A 17,102-nucleotide genomic window follows, 5' to 3' on the forward strand; every position below is an offset into this window, starting at 1 on the left:
GTGGCGGAGTCTGCTATCGATAATCATATTTGAGGATCAATTATGACCTGAAGAGGTTGTCTTTGAGGATTACGTGAGCAAGGAAAGTGTTGGATGCATGATATGCTATACTTTATGGGAATACTAGAAATCTTGTAATGATTCGGGTTTGTTATTCGTGGTGGATGTAGTGTACATGGAGTAGGGATTCACTCGGTTTCTTAGAGATGTGGAGTACTTCATTAGGTGTTTGGGTGTTGATGGAGCACATGTAGTTCGGTTCGTTTTGGCAGTGCATTTAAGATTAATGTAGGGTGGATGACTCTCAAGAAGGTTCTATTGGGTTCGAGATTCATATGTGGTATTTGAGGAATTTTCAGATTCGTAAAAGGCTAAGATCTAAGATTTGCAAGACTCATGGTATTTCTGTATCATTATGGATTCTACATTTCACTATTAGAGAGGTTAAGGAAACAACCTTAGACTCGTGGGAGGCCTCTTTAGAGTGGGCATTTCGGTTACGGTACTTTTGGGTGCTTAAGAGGGAATACAGTGGCTTATAGGATTTAAGATGACGTGGTTTCATGGTAGGATCTATTGTGGTGATATTTGGGTAAGGATCATGGTGTAACAACAAGGAAAAGTGTTAACTTGAAGGTAATTTGAAAGGAACTCGGAGAAATAGGACATCTTGATGGTAGGGTGGATCAACATGGTAATGGTTATGATCGGTTCTTTTGGTTCTTATGATATGGTTGGGCTTTACTGGTGCTTTGTGGAAATACTCTTGGGTTTGGCGACCTGCGTGACTTGGTTGAGTTATAGGGATTCTGTTCTGATGGCTTGGTTATGTGCCAATGGGTTTCAAAGAGTTCTCGATAATTTTGACCATGGCTTGGGATGGATGTTTTCGTCAGGTATGAGGGGTATGTTGCGTGTTGTGACTTTCTCTTGGATGGAAGTCAAGTGGGAGGTTTTTGGCTAATTGAGTGTGTATTCTGCTTGTGACCCATAGTTGATAATCAGATTCCTGTGCTTTCATATGATGGTATGATAGAGGTGGTGCATTGTGTGGGATTGAGATGTGCATGTACAAGTTTATGGTTCTGTATTTAAGGGAAGATCACTAGTTATAGACATCATGGACGGTTTATGATGTTTAGAAGAATACTGGCACTATTCTGTTATCATCGGAGAAGAGTGAATATTTCAGAAAGGCGTATTGTATTTTGACTTGCGGATGTTTAATTGGTATTACGTTAATCGCCTGGTTGATCAACTATTGATGTTCAGGTTTTGCTATGTGGCACGGAAGAATTATGGAAGTACTTCACGTGGCACGATTGTGGATATGCTGTCATTCGAGTGGTGGAGTCGGGATCAGATATGGTGATTCATGTGTTCTAGGGATTTGGAGATACTCTTCTATGCTACAAAGGGTTGTGATCTGTTGGATATTTGCACACATGATGCGTTTCTGTTTTGGCCTTGTGGCAAAGTCCAAGCAAGATGGTTCTTGGGGTGTTGAATGGTTGACTGCGCCTTAGTTATGGTCCTTCTTGTTTGTGGTATGTAGTTCTATCCGTTTCTCCATGGTTATGGTCATGCACTTCGTGTGTTTGTTGTTGATTTGCGTATGGTTGTTGATTTTGAGCATTATGGCTTGAGGTATTTCATGTGGACCGGTGTCTGGATTGGGTCACGCACTGCGGTGGAGTTAAGTTAGGATATGATCCTTTGTGCCAGATTTGTGTGTCTTTGTTCTGCTATGTGTGATGGGTTTCATAACATTGCGCTTGTGGTAATATCTGTTGAGCTTGCGAGACGGTTCTCTCATTTGACTCTCATCCAATATTTGGATACATTTGAGTTGTTGCTTATTGGTGCACGGGTTGCACAGTTTCTGCCTTTATGTAGTATTTGTTTGGCATGTTAGAAGGACAACTTGTATTTGATGAGATGAAGACATTGAACCTGGAATGAGTGCTATTAGATTTGATTACGGTATGTTTGGAGAAATAATGTCATTAGTCAGCTCTAAATTTGGCAATGGTTCATATCTAGTGTGAGAGCTCCACGACTTGTTGATTTGATGGGTGGTTATGAGTCTTTGCAAGTTTCTTTCATCATTGGCAGCGTACAGAGGTTTATAACAAGGTTTTGTTAGATATGAGGTTTGATATCGGTACTGGGTTTATTACTGAGCAACTATTGTGGTCGGAAGTTAATGCTTTTAGAATCTGGGTTATGCGGTATATCATGCGATTATATCTTGGGTTATGGTTATGGATTGATACAGCTTGTTCAGACTTGCATAGTATATATATGCGAGAATCTAGTCTTATAATGAATTTCGGATCTGGGGGATTTGATTCCAAGGTTTATGGACTAAGGATTAAGTGAGAATTTTCAGTTAGGTTATGTTGTCGGACTTATATGGACCAGAGTGAGTAATGGTCACCCATGGGTATGTGCATGGTGAGTTTACATGGTGCTTTGATGGCTTTGGAATGACCCTTGGCACGTTTGAGGATGGACATATGTTTAAGTGGGGGAGAATGTAACGGTCTGCCCATTCATTTTGAGCATTCACATTTGCGTTCGATGGTCCGAGGGCATGAGTAGCTTCATATGATGCATTATGACTTGTGTGTGTCATCGGTTTTGGTTTTGGGGTAATTCGGGATTGATTTGGAATAATGATGCTCAACTAGGAAGCCTTAGGTTAGAAGAGTTGACCAACATTTACTTTTGTGAATTTGACCACGGATCTGATTTTTGATGGTTCCATTAACTCTGGATGGTAATTTTGGACTTGGGCGTATGCCCGAATTTGGATTTGGAGGCTTGAAGGTTTTGGCAAGAATTGGCGAAAGTTGTCAAATTTGAAGGTTTATAAAATTCTTAAATTTGACTGGAGGTTGATTCTGATGATATCGGGTATGGATTATTGCTCCGGGTGTTGGAATAGGTTCGTTATGCCATTTGGAACTTGTATGCAAAATTGGAGGTCATTCCGAGATGATTTGATATGGTTCAACACGAGTTTTGGAAGTTGAAAGTTCAAAAGCTCATTATGCTTGATTTGAGCTGCGATTAGTTTTGACGTTGTTATGAGTGATTTGAGGCCTCGACTAGGTCCGCATTATGTTTTGGAATTTGTTGGTATGTTCAGAGGGGTCTTGAAGGGCTCGAGTGAGTTTCAGATGTGGTTCTGATCAGTTTGTCTCATGTTGCATTGCTTAAGAAGTTCTGGTGCTGGTGTTTCTGCATATGCGGAAGTTTGGATGCAGATGCGAGTCCGCATATGCGGACATTGTATCTCAGAAGCGAAAGTGGCCTGGTGGGCATGAAGGTTGCAGGTGGGGGGGCCTTGAACGCATCTGCGCGGCCACATATGCGATTCCCTGAGCACAGAAGCGCGACCGCAGAAGCAGAGTTATGATCGCATAAGCGATAGGTGCTGAGTTGGAACGTTTTTGCAGAAGTGAAATTTGGGTCGCACATGCAGTTCCGCAGAAGTAGGAAATTGGTCGCATGTGCGATTTACCGGGGAAGACTTGCTATATATTGAGGTTTTGATTTATTTTATCACAACTTGAGATGTGGAGCTCAGATTTGGGCGATTTGGAGAGGATCTTCACCACATGGATTGGGGTATGTATTTTTGACTCGGTTTTGATTATATTACATGATTCCATCTTCAATTCTAGCATTTTTTTATTATGAATCTAGAAGAGAAATTGGGGGTTTTCTTCAAAACATTCCTAAAGTCAATAATTGAGTTTTAAACAACAATTCAGAGTCGGAATTTAGTGAAATTAGAATGGTTGGACTCGTATTCGAATGGGTTGTCAAAATTTCTAAGTTTTGTCGGGTTCTGAGCTGCGGGCATGATTGACATTTTGGTTGACTTTGAGTATTTGATTAAATATTTGACCTTTATCATTTGGGTTGATTTCCTTTGGCATTATTTGATGTTTTTGAGTTGCTTTTGGCTAGTTTTGAGCCGTTTGGAGGTGGATTCGCTCGGGATGGCCTTTCTAGAGTATTCTTTGGCTTTCTCGGTATTTGATTTGACTTGTTCGAGGTAAGTAACATATCTAAACTTGGATTTGAAGGTATTTAACCCTGGGAACTTTGTTATATGAGATGTATTGGGGTGACGCACATGCTTGCTGACGTGCGTGTGGGCATGCACCGACGTAATCATGATTCAAGTTGACTTTTAGACTATTATCGAACTTGTTTTGCTATCGTATCATGTTATATCCGTCTTTCCCGTAATTGTTTGATTACCTGAGCTGTGATCTATATTAGAAATCATGTTTAGGCTATGTGCTTATATGGTTGAGACCTAATGAAGCTATTTCTATTGTTTTGAGCTATCTGATTCAACTGTAAGTTATACATTCAGTCATGATTCTTCATTTGCATATCATACCTCATTCTGTTCATTATTCATTGATATATCACACGTTGTTGTTATTTTTCATATGTGGTACTATTTGGGGTAAGTGAGATGAGATTGTGAGCCCTCGAGACTTGAGAGGTTGATGATTGAGCTGGGCCTTAGATCCATCTAGAGAGTGTTATTAGGGATTGGGCTGCACGTCGCAACATGCCATATTGGCTTTATTATTATGTGAAATGGGTTGCACACCGCAACAAACCTTATTGGCTTATTATTATTTGGATCGGGCTGCACACCGCGGCATGCCATATTGGCTTTTTATTAGCGCTTGGGAAGGATCCGCCTCTCCGTAGTCTGACATACCAGCACTAGGCGTAGGCCGAATGTTATCTATACATATGCTTTGGTGAGGGGCTTTTGAGCGTGGCACTCGTACAATGCTGAGGGATTGTGTTTGTGTGATGGAGTGGGGGCATTGACCCAGGCACCTTCAGTGGACTGAGAGTGAGAGTACTTGATGTTATCTCTGTGAAATCATTTACTTGACATGTATATTTGACATGTAGGCATAGAGATGAATTTTCCTCATGCTAGTCAGTGATGTGACATAGGTGATTTGACATGTATATTTGACATGTAGGGATAGAGGTGTATCTTCCTCATGCTAGTCGGATATGTGACATTGATGGTTGACATGTAGGCATAGAGACATATTATCCTCATGCTAGCTGGTAAACAAAAATTCTTATTAAGGTTGGGAAATTGGAAACAAATATAGTTCATCTAATGAACTCATGTTTAATTAATCATAGTGGTAAGATTTGGATTTGAACTGTTATACCTGGAAAGCATGTCTACTTTCCATGGCTGTGAACGAGCTGAGCATAATATCTTTTGAGTTATCGCTTTTACTGCCTCCGTTATATTATTATGAGTTAATATTGACTATTGGTGTTGGACTCTGACCATCTTCTGAGCTCTCCACTGCTTTCAACCTGTGGTTAGACTTGTTACTTATTGATTACATGGGGTCAGTTGTCCTCATACTACACTTCTACATCTTGCATGCAGATCTTGGAGCTAATGCTGCTGAGTATGACGGGACCTGGCATTGAAGATGTACCTATTTTTCAGATATAGCTGCCACTTGTTCTTGGTAGCTCTAGATTTGCAAATTTGATTATGTATATTTTCGAAAAGATGATATAATTATTTCGTACCAGCTTTGTAAATTCTAAGTGTTAGAAGCTCATAACTTGTACTACCTGTTACACCCCATGTTTTCGTACGTAAAAGTGCATCGTAAGTCAATTGATGTAAGCTCAAAAATGAGATCATGTTTAAGAACATAAAGTAAGTGAGTAATGTTACTTTGGAGGTTACAAATATTAAAGATCATGGATAACAAGTACCAAGAGGGTTGGAAGGCTAAGAAGCCAAACAAATTGAAGAAAATAAGTTTCGTCGATTGTCGACAAGTTGAGAATGTTATAATGTATACTTTTGGGGTGAGACTTGGGTGCTTAACATGATAAGGATTTTATGTTATGAGTTATTTTAGTCGTATGATAGTTGTGTTTTATGTTTTGAAGTTAAGCGAGTTGTGGAACAAAAGTTGGCAAAGGTCATCACAAGTTATAGTCATAAATGTGCTGAAACTTAGGTCAAATGTAGCTGCGCTTTTCTCACAATGTACATTGAATTGTAGGGTTATCCTTTACAAAATGGAAGCTCTACGAGTCTAGTTTCTAATGCATTAAACCGTTCATTGATACAACATCGGAGTAGAGAGATATTCATATTTTTGCGAGACAGCGCAAGCAGCTCCCTTGGGACCCACAAAGTCAGTGTAAAACTCCTGCTTGTATGTAAGTCAATTCTAAGTCGTTTTAACTCATATTTCTCGACCAAAACAGTTCCTAAACCCTCCTAGATGCTCTCCAAGGGCTACCCCATGATCCTAGAGTGAATCCAAAGATAAACCACGCAAGTTCGACGTAAAGAATATCATGGTTACCATTAACTCCCTTTCCTTCTCATTGTGAATATTTTGGAAGTTACTTGGTGTTGAAGTGAGTTAAAGAACAGAGGTTTCCTGGTATATTTGAGGTAAGTTTCATCTCCCATAACCTAATCTTAAGTTTGTACAAGTGTTGGGTTGAATTTTGTTGGAGGATTCTTGAAGAAACTAGTAACTATGAAACTTGAAGTTGAGCTATGTTGTGTGGGCTGTTTTTACATGTTTTAAGATACCAAATGGAATTGTAAAGGTATGGATATCATGGTGCAGATGAGAAGAAGTGATGATGAAGATCATTGTGCCAGAACATGTTGAATTGGAGCTATAAAAGACACAAAATGACTAAATGAACTTCCCTATAGAATATGAAGTCGATATTGGTACAAATCCTTTGTATGATATAGATTACCATCCGTAAGAGGTGCAACTTGTGCAACAGTTGCAACTTCGTTGATAAGGTATGTTAAGTCTATTCCTTCTTTTCTTTTGGCATGATCCATATGATATAATGAAACGAGCAAACACACAACTTTCACAAATGACACTATTCTTAGAAGTACTAGGGTTGCCTATGTTCTTGATTCCCCGTATGTCGCATTATCATATCGTCTTTTTTTGGGTCTTAGAAAATACGTATGTTGATAAATTTTATTTGTGATATTAATCGAAGGCATATTGATCTTATGACATTCCGAGAGGTCTTATTGACTTACTTCATTATGCATTGCATTCATTTATACATATATATTGACCCATGACCAGATGGCATTATATACGCGCATAGTATATGTATATGGGGCATGGGGAAAGGTTATGGCGTTATATACGCACCACAACCTGATCATCTGGCATATGTTTATGATCTCGCCCACTGGGGCTGAGATGATATGATGGGATGCCCTCAGATGCTTGATGATATTATGTATGCATATACCTATACAAGATATGAAATTTATACACATATGCATGACATCATAAATGTTTCATGATTCACAGAGCTATCCAGACTTACAGGTTGAGTCCCCATGTTTCTTTCGTGCCTTTTATATACTGATTTTTATGCCTTACATACTTGGTACATTATTCGTATTGGCGTCCCTTTAGCTGGGGACACTGCATTTAATACTTACAGGTCCTAATAAACAGTTGGATAGACGTTCCCAGTAGATAGAGTCAAATATCAGCTTGGTTGGTAAGCTCACTTCCTCGGAGTTACCAGGTCTAGACCTTGGAGTCCATTTTATGTATACAGGTTTGATGGGTAGGCCGAGGCACTGTCCTGACCATGATACAGTTTAGTTATCTCTAGACGCTTGTAGACGAGTCCTGTATATTTTGTATATCAGTATTGTTGCCTTGCCAGCCCTGTGTACGTGTTAGTTTGGTATTACTGGTTGTATACATTCATGGTGGCATCATCGGCCTTGATTGGTATTGTCAGCTTGCAGGTAGGCCTCGTTGGCCTAAGTTGAGGGTTACCCTTCCAGAGTTCACAGTTACAGAGTGATACGCTTGGGCCAAATATGGCACCGGGTGCTGGCCACGCCTCCCCAGGTTTGGGGCGTGACAAACTTGGTATCAGAGATGTTCTATTTTAGGGAATCTGCAAGCTGAGTCTAGTAGAGCCTTGTTTATAGATGTGTTGTGCACCATATTATATAAACAGGAAGCTACAAGGCATTTAGGAGTATGTTACCCTTCTTTCAAATCTAAATTGTGCTATAGAGCTGAGTCATAAGAGTTTGAGCCAGAACTTATGTTTGCTAATGATATAGAGATATTTGTAATTAGAAAGAATACATTTAGCCATAAGGCTAATACATCAAAAAGTAAGGGCACTAGTAGAGGGAGAGTTCTTGACGACATGGCCCAGTTTGAGGCCCTATCAGATCGTGCATACCTGATGTGCAAATTTCCTGCTTAAGACCTTAGGATAGGAATATCTAACACGCCTCGCGAATAGCAAGCCATGGGAGTATCAGAAGGTAAGAGTATAAGTTTCAACAGGTAACAAAAACAAGGTGAAGGAGGGTACGAGGTACCCAATTAGTGAAGATTATCAGTATTTACAATTCAGGTAGAGAAATATAAGAATTATGAGTTACCCTCAATAGTAACAGGGGTACGTACAATTGGACACACCCATATCAGTCATGCCCTATGGGAGCTAACAGATATAGTTTAAGAGAAGGATGGGATATCAGGATCCAATTGGGGTTAAAGTAACCCAAAATGGTGGATGGATTGTTAGCATTAGCTAACATTTCTGAAGGATATTACAAACGTGGTAATAGTTCTACTTGTGAGATACCCAGATGGTGCACTCTAGAATAGTACAGTTAGATATGAATACTAGAACGTTCAGGAATTCAGAAGATATGCAGTGGAATCCTAAAAGGGATAAATATTTACCTTAGTATGACTCCCGCCCCTAGTAAAAAGAGAATGTTAGCGACCCGAAGAGCCAATGAGATGGAGCAAGGGAGCTAAAAGTGAAAATGTTTTGTTGAAATTTTCAGAATAAGGTAATAGATAGAGATATTAGAAGGAGAATAAGAAGAGAGGAAATAAAGCATTATGAGTAAGATGTGATAAATAGGTGACAATGGTTAATCAAAATATGACAAGATGACAGAGTCTATAGTCAAGTGAAGGAAAAGAAAAAAGGGACGGGCCTTGAGACTATAAAAGAGTATAAGCCATAAAGTTATATCCTCATTTCGAGAAATGAGTTGGTGATTCCAACGCGATTGCCATAAGGCTAAGTAGATCCCTGGAGTAATAAAAACCAGCATAGGCTAGTAAACAAGATAAATTTAGAGACCAGAGGATTTGATAATAGCCGACATCGTGAGAATTTCAGAAAATGTGTTCCGTCAACAATAGAATGGACAACAGAAGAATAACCTTTAAAGGTCATTCATGAAGAATCTTCACTAAAGGCAAGCACTGTGAGCAGAGTTAAGCTTAAGGGACTAAGTGTGCTAGTTACACTAGGAGTCCCCCTCGTGCGTAAGAAATTCGGTTATCCCAGGTATAGAAGGGTTACTGCAAGGCGAGTAAGGGTCATTGAAAATATGGAAGGCGCCGAAGATGAAGAGGTAAAACATCTGCATGTGTAAACTTCAGAGCATTAAATGCTAGTGCTCACCTAAAGGGGGAAAGATGGTGTGATATGGTATTAAGTCGGAGTTAAGTGGTTCAGGTAACTATGAAATAGTAAAGGAAGAATGCGGTAAAAAGGCGGAAGGGATGAGATTGCATTTATTTGGGATCCTACAGATATGTTATGACACCAGAATGTAATATAAGGACGATACCGAGGATTTACTGGGATCCTGCTAGGATTTTAATTAGTAAATGAGTTCGAATGGACACTTGATACATTAGGAGCTAGTGCTAAAGGTAAGTTAAGACAAAAGACATAACCCATGAGAGGTTACACAGAATATAGATATGAGCATGGACTGATGAGTAGTTAGTAGTTGATTCAGGAAGAACCTAGTTATGGCTAGACAAGAGGTCTCACATAAAGCAGTAGATCATGCAAGATAAATGTAGTGAAACCTAGCATAGGAAATTTAGTCTCGCAGATACGACATCGTAATTCTCAAGAAATATTCAAATAGGAGTTGGGGTAGTTAAATGTAGAGTATCAGTGTTAAGAAATAAAAGAGAATACCACTGGGGAGACAATCAAATATTTCAATTCAGAAGTAAACCTACGAGCACAAGGGCACGGAGGTAAGTAACGAAAGATAATTATAGGTGAGTAAGAACATCAAAAATTCCATTGGGTATACGAGGTAATAAGCTCGAAGCTTTATAAGAGTCAGAGGGCCTCCCCTAAGTACTACAACAAAAGACCAGCTAAGGAAATAAGAAAGAAGGCTTCAACCTAAGCATAGTAACTTTTAGAAGAAATGGTCTTGTAACAACAGTCTCACTACAACATTGTATGCACTTCATAAGAAAGTGGCACCTATCGTGGCTAGTGAATGGGAAGTAAAATCAAAAGTAATATTCGAGATCATATGAGTTGCATAAATATTTCGACATGCGTGGGAACTAAGATAAGCCAAGTATTCATGCAACAAGTGGCAGAAAGACCATGAAAAGTAATTGCTTACTTTTAAAGAAGCTGCGAAGGAACGAAATAAATTATTCGATCAATGACCCAGAGTTAGTTACATTATGAATACACTTAAGATTTCGGAGTATTATCCATGCAACATATATGTTGACATTCATACAGTTGTAGGAGACTCCGGTATACGTTAAAAGAAAGAATTGAGTCCAGGTCACAAACTGTCACGACCCAAACCGATGGGCCGTGACGACTGCCCGAGTTCTACCTATCGAATACCCCTAAGCATTTAACGTCCAAAAATAAACTACTGATTCATATTAATAACATACATGGGAAAACATGCCCAAAAGACATATATATATATATATATATATATATATATATATATATATATATATATATATATATATATATATATATATACGGAATACAGTAATATGCAGATAATGTACATATCCATAATGCTTTGTATAGTCTTGTAAGGCCATAGGTTAGGTTTAACTGCTTGCAAGTTTGGCTAGTGTCCATTTTATAGGGGAAACTCAGCCGGAAATCTCCGTCGGAATCCACAATGAGTTAGACACCCCATAAACCCTTACATTCGAGGACGAATGTTCCTAAGGGGGAGAGGGTGTTACAACCCAAATTCGCATACCATAGATCACGCCGTAAGTTAGTCGACGTAAATCCAAGAAGAGATTATCTTTGAGATGATAAGAAGTTAATCCTATTGGTCTTAAACGATACAAGGGTGTATAAGAGTGGTTAACAAGTATTAGAAGTTAAACGAATCAAGGATGTTGTAACCCGTATTTTCGGGTAACACTAGAGGTGATTAACTGTCCCAAGAGGTCTTGTTTTAATGTATTTGAATCATATAATATCTGTACATAAGTCTTGAAGTCAAGCGAGTTATGAAACAAAAGTCGATAAAAGTTGTCGCAACTTACGTTTATAATTTTACTTAAACTTTAGGTCAAATGTTACTACATTTTTCTCCCAATATACTTGGAATTATGGGGTGATATACCTATCAAATTGAATATCTATGAGTCTAGTTTCCAACACATTAAACCGTTTGTCGATACGATCTCGGAATAGAGAGATATTTGCGTTTTCGTGAGAGTGCGCCAAGCAGCTCTCTATGGGGCCCACATAGGCGGTTTAAGACATATGGATATATATAAGATACCTCAACCCCGTTTTAAGTCATTATTTTTCAGTATATTCAGACCTTATAACCCTAAAAACAGTCTCTCAAGGTTCTCTCATGATCCAAGACCCAAACAAAGGGCAAACAACACAAATCAAGTGTCGGGAATCCCGTGGCGCTAGTAAGTTTCTTGTTCTTCTTGTTGTTGCTGATTTTTGTGTTGTTCCAGATCGTGTGGGAGGTTGTTTTAAGTGTTTTATGTTCTGTAAATACTCCTTCAAGTTTTTAATATCAACCCTAGGTGATTTCAAGTTTTCTAAAGTAATTCTAGTGCCGATAAACCCGAATTAATTGCTAGTTTCGCTTCCTTGTTCTTGTGGCAGAATTGGAGAGATATTTCGTGGAAAATTAAGGTCAAATTGGAGTTGTTATTTCTGTTTAAAGGTAAGGAACCTCTTACTCTATATATATTTAAGATTATCCAAGTTGCAGCTAAGTCGTTGAAGCTAGAACTTGTGAAATATATATCGAAAGGCTTGGTAGTAATGTTGTTGGTTGGTGGACTGTTTTGGAGGCTCAATATGATTATTAATGATGTTGTTTGGGCTGTTTGGTGATTGTATTGACTTGTGGGAAGTCATATAAATAGGGGAGGTGCTGTCCGTTTCATCGTAAAATAGGTTGCGGTCGATACATAATAGTTACGACGCTTAAACGATAATGATAGTGTCATTTCTCTTATTGTAGACTAAGGAGTCGTGACATTTGCATAGCTTGAGGTTGGGAAGTATATACAAGGTATGTGAGGCTATCCCCTTCATTCTTTTGCACGACTCCGATTGTACATAATGTAATGAACGAGCTCCCAAAGATACTCTACTCTTAGAAGCTAGCAGTACTTACATTGCTGCCCTTCTTATGAAACGATTGATATTGATGTTACTTCTCTTATTCTTATATTATCAATGTTGTTGGTAGTTCCTGATTCTTATAAGATTCTTGATGAAGAGTTAATCCTAATAACGTGTACGAAGGATACCGACCTTACGTCACTCCGAAAGGTTCAAAATGTGATTCCAATGAGTCCAGCATGCATCATATATATGTATCTATTTTACTCTACCGAGCCGCGCTATAGTCGGCCGGGTATGGCACCTATTGTGCAACCACTGATCAGTTGGGTTTTACCGAGCTCCACGTGGCCGGGTACGATTCTACCGAGCCCTATGATGGCCGGGTACGTTTTACCGAGCCTATTATGGCCGGGTACGATATGATGATGATGATGCCCACAAAGGCATATGTTTTAAAAGTTTATGTATATATATATATGTATGTATCATGTATTTCATGTCAGTAGCTCTCAGAGGTACCCAGATGTCACAGGTTGTATATTCCCTATCACTGTTTACATTATTGTTCTTACTTATGCTTTCCTGCCTTACATACTCAGTACTTTATTCGTACTGACATCCTTTTTATTTGTGGACACTGCATGTCGTGCTACAGGTCCTGATAGACGGGTAGACGCAGCTCCCCCACCACAGTAGGCTGTCCAGTTCAGCGGTTATTGGCGAGATCCATTCTCCGGACTTGCCGTGGTCTTGGTATGCATTTTTGTTATAGACATTATGGGTATGTCGGGGCCCTGTTCCAGCAATGTTGTAGAACTTATGTTCCTTTAGAGGCTCATAGACAGGTGTCGACTCATGGTAGCTCGTACCTTATATATAGTTTCTTGACAGTCTTGTCGTCCCATGTTATGTATGTTCATGACATTATCTTTCATTGTTGGATGTTCATGATCCATGTCTACCATTTATATTGATCTTGTCGGCCCTTAAAGATAATAAGGAAGGTTAGATAAAATGTACGTTGGTGCTCGGCAAGTATGGTCCGGGTGCTAGTCATGACCCTCCAGTTGGGTCGTGACAAACTTGGTATCAGAGCAAGTCTGTCCTAGGGGATATCTATGAGCCGTGTCTTGTAGAGTTTTGATTATGGATGTGTAGCGTGCCACATTTATAATCAGGAGGCTACGTGACATCTAGGTTTGTTACCTTTTTCCTGAATCTAGATCGTGCGTAGAGTTGAGTCGTAAGTGTTCATATCTAATATTCACCTTGTTTTCTTTTAGCGATGCCTTCGACTAGGAAGCAAGCGATTAGTAAATGGCTTGATACAGCTGTGGGAGAGGGTAACATTCAGGTGCCTCCAGCCATAGCAGGCCAAAGTGATCCTCAGAGTGAGATGTCGTCTCATACCTCTCTGTCTCCTCCAGAGGATATTAGGAGGCACCCAGTACATCTAGTTCCCCCGTCTGGCACTATAGACCACGATATGCGCAGTGCGGTGCAGTTGTTGACTAGCTTGGTAGCTGCTCAGGCTCAGAGGCAGAATACCGGTGCTGCTGATAAATCGATTAGTGCGAGAGTTTGTGATTTTATTAATCTAGACCCTCCAGTGTTTATCGGATCAGACCCCAAGGAGGACCCACAAACATTTATTGATCAGGTTCATCGTACATTGCGGGTTATGCATGCTAGTGATACGGAGGCAGTAGAGTTGGCTTCTTATCGGTTACGGGATTTAGCAGTTTTCTGGTATGATAGTTGGGAGAGATCTAGGGGTCCGAACGCTCCTCCAGCCGTGTGGAAGGAATTTTCTGAGGCCTTTCTTCGTCACTACTTGCCAGTTGAGATACGACGAGCTAGAGCTGATAAGTTCTTGAACCTTCGACAGGGTAATATGAGTGTACGAGAGTATAGTATACAGTTTGATTCTTTAGCAAGGTATACTCCCCATATGGTGGCCGAGATGAGTGATAGGGTGCACCTGTTCGTGAATGGGTTGGGACCACATCTGATAAATGAGTGCACAACAGCCTCCTTGGTAGAGGGCATGGATATTTCCCGTATTCAGGCTTATGCCCAGACCCTTCAGGATCATAAGTTATATGCTAAGCTCTCTAAATGTGAATTCTGGCTGAACTCAGTAGCATTCCTTGGCCATGTGATATCTGATGAGGGTATTAGTGTCGACACTCAGAAGATCGATGCAGTGAAGAATTGGCCGAGACCTACAACACCATCAGAAGTCCGCAGCTTCCTGGGGCTAGCAGGATATTATAGGCGGTTTGTAGAAGGGTTTTCCTCTATATCAGCACCATTGACTAAGTTAACACAGAAAGCTACCAAGTTCCAGTGGTCTGATGCTTGTGAACATAGTTTTCAGGAGCTAAAGAATCGATTGACATCTGCGCTAGTGCTCACTCTCCCAGAAGGAACAGAAGGTTATGTGGTATATTGTGATGCCTCAGGTATAGGTTTGGGGTGCGTATTGATGCAACGTGGGAAGGCGATTGCTTATGCATCAAGACAATTGAAGAAGCATGAAAATAATTACCCAACTCATGATTTGGAATTGGCTGCAGTAATATATGCTTTGAAGATATGGCGACACTACTTATACGGCATCTATGTTGACATCTACACAGATCACAAGAGTTTACAATACATCTTCAAGCAGAAGGAGTTGAATTTGAGGCAGCGTAGGTGGCTTGAATTACTGAAAGACTATGACGTCGAGATATTGTACCATCCCGGTAAAGCCAATGTTGTGGCAGACGCTCTCAGCCGTAAGTCAATGGGAAGCTTAATACATATTGAGGCAGGTAGACAAGGGTTGACCAAAGAGCTTCACCAGCTGGCCAATATGAGAATCAGATTGTTGGACTCTAATGACGGAGGTGTTACTGTACAGAATACAGCAGAATCATCTTTGGTAGCCGAGGTAAAAGCACGGCAATATGAAGATCCTACCTTAGTAAGATTGAGAGAGGGAATTCAGCAGTGTAAGATTACAGCTTTTAAGATCGGAGGAGATGGGACACTGAGATACCAGGGCCGATTATGTGTGCCTAGTGTGGCAGGGTTGCGAGAGAAGATTATGATTGAGATTCATCAGTCCCGATTTTCTATCCATCCTGGCTCGACAAAGATGTATCATGACGTTAAGGAGCAGTATTGGTGGGATAACATGAAGAAGTCTATTGCAGAATTTGTAGCCTAGTGTCCTAATTGTCAACAAGTAAAGATCGAGCATCAGAAACCCAGTGGATTGATTCAGAATATAGAGATTCCGACCTGGAAATGGGAGGTGATTAATATGGACTTCATTATTGGATTACCTCGCTCTTATCATAAGTTTGACTCCATCTGGGTGATAGTTGATCGACTTACAAAATCTGCCCATTTTCTACCAGTTAAGACAACTTACACGGCTGAAGATTATGCGAAGTTGTATATCAAGGAGATTGTTAGGCTTCATGGTGTGCCGGTATCTATTATATCAGACCGAGGAGCTCAATTTACGGCTAACTTTTGGAGGTCTTTTCAGAAGGGTTTAGGCACACAAGTAAATCTCAGCACTACATTCCATTCGCAGACGGACGGACAGGCTGAACGTACCATTCAGACGCTTGAAGATATGCTACGAGCATATGTTGTAGAGTTCAAGGGGAATCAGGATGACCATCTGGCACTTATAGAATTCGCCTACAATAATAGCTACCATTCCAGTATTAAAATGGCCCCGTATGAGGCACTGTATGGGAGGAGATGTAGATCACCAGTTGGATGGTTCGAAGTCGGTGAGACAGAATTATATGGGCCAGATTTGATTCACCAAGCCATTGAGAAGGTGAAAGTGATACAAGAGCGACTGAGGACGGCACAAAGCAGGCAAAAGTCTTATTCCGATGTCCGACGTCGTGATCTGGAATTTGAGGTTGGTGATTGGGTTTTCCTGAAGATCTCACCGATGAAGGGTGTTATGCGTTTTGGGAGGAAAGGTAAGTTGAGTCCGCGGTATATTGGGCCGTACAAAATTCTTCAACGAATTGGACAGGTTGCTTATAAGTTAGAATTGCCATCTGAATTGGAATTTGTCCACCCGGTATTCCATGTATCTATGTTGAGGAAATGTATTGGAGACCCTTCTCGGGTCGTCCCTATCAAAGATGTACAAGTTACAAAGGATCTATCATATGATGAAGTGCCAGTGGCTATATTAGATCGACAAGTCCGCAAGCTGAGAACAAAGGATGTAGCTTCCGTGAAAGTATTATGGAGGAACAAGAATATAGAAGAAATGACATGGGAAGCAGAAGAGGAGATGAAGTCTAAATACCCTTACCTATTCCAGAGTGAAGATAACGAGGATGCCGGGGGAAAGAAGGACGCATTATAAGGTGAAACGGCTCTATGAGGTAAGCAATAGCTTGTGAATACTCTTTTTTTTAATACAAAATGGTGATATGCAGATAATGTACATATCCATAATGCTTTGTATAGTCTTGTAAGGCCATAGGTTGGGTTTAACTGCTTGCAAGTTTGGCTAGTGTCCATTTTATGGGGGAAACTCAGCCGGAAATCTCCGTCGGAAT

General features: G+C 40.1%; 1 long non-coding RNA gene across 1 annotated transcript; it reads left to right on the top strand.

Annotated features, from left to right (window-relative positions):
* Nucleotides 1-3,585: 3,585 nt before the first annotated feature.
* LOC117279854 (uncharacterized) lies at nucleotides 3,586-5,879 on the top strand. The gene is made up of 3 exons (XR_004510288.2): nucleotides 3,586-3,636; nucleotides 3,982-4,069; nucleotides 5,465-5,879. It is a non-coding gene; the product is annotated as an uncharacterized lncRNA (long non-coding RNA).
* Nucleotides 5,880-17,102: the final 11,223 nt, after the last annotated feature.

Source organism: Nicotiana tomentosiformis, chromosome 6 (genome assembly GCF_000390325.3).
Source record: "Nicotiana tomentosiformis chromosome 6, ASM39032v3, whole genome shotgun sequence".
Classification (NCBI taxonomy): domain Eukaryota; kingdom Viridiplantae; phylum Streptophyta; class Magnoliopsida; order Solanales; family Solanaceae; genus Nicotiana; species Nicotiana tomentosiformis.